The following is a 965-nucleotide window of genomic DNA, read 5'->3' as shown; positions in this document are numbered from 1 at the left end:
CGGGTCGTTCATGAAGATGGTGCCTGAATGGCTCAGTGCACAAGAAGTCTAGAAGCCAGTCTTCCAAAAACCTTTGTAATTAATTCACATTTAGTTGTATATGAAGATCTTCAGATACCGAGGGAAGAGTCCATTAGTTGTGTCTGACAGTTTGGAGAAAGTCTTCCTGTTGGTCAAATATGTCAAGCAGCATTGCCTCGATCAGACTCCCATTACGTCACTGGTGAGGACGTCATTACCAATGGTATTATGACGTAGGTCTATTGACGTCAAAGGTACTGCGTTTTGTTATAGACACATTGATTTGTGTTATTACAACATCAATACACATGTAAGTATTTAACTATGTGTCCCTCCCCTCCCCTTTACTAGACATACAGATTTGAGGAGTTCAAAAACAACAAGCTAGTAATAGTCATACAATGTTGTAAGTTAAAATGTTGTTACTTGGAATTTCTACCTCCCCTAAAAAGGCCGCAAGGTAAGTATCCTCCCCCCCCCCTGGCACTCAGATATTTATTGCCCCATACGATCATTGTCAGGAAGAAGAAAGGTCAACACAACAGTCGAAGGAATTTAATAACAAATAACTTTTAGAGCTATTGAGGAACTGGGGGAACGAATGGTAAAGTAAAACAAAATGGGGAGAAAGAGAAAGAAGTTCTAGGAGAGGATAAGAGAATAAGAGCAAGAGAAGGAAGGAGAAAGAATTGGGAGAGAAAGAAAAAGGGAAAAAATTAAAGAAGAAAAAACCAAAGAGAGAAAATGGAAAGTTTTACACAAGGGAGGTCAGGGAGAGAAAGAAAAACAATAATGAGAGAAAGAAAGAAGAGCATGAGATAAATAGATAGATAGATAGATGGATAGATAAATAGATAGATAGATAGATAGATAGATAGATAGATAGATAGATAGATAGATAGATAGATAGATAGATAGATAGATAGATAGATAGATAGATAGAT

Source organism: Biomphalaria glabrata, chromosome 3 (assembly GCF_947242115.1).
Source record: "Biomphalaria glabrata chromosome 3, xgBioGlab47.1, whole genome shotgun sequence".
Lineage (NCBI taxonomy): Eukaryota > Metazoa > Mollusca > Gastropoda > Planorbidae > Biomphalaria > Biomphalaria glabrata.
Note: the sequence above shows the minus strand (reverse complement) of the source record.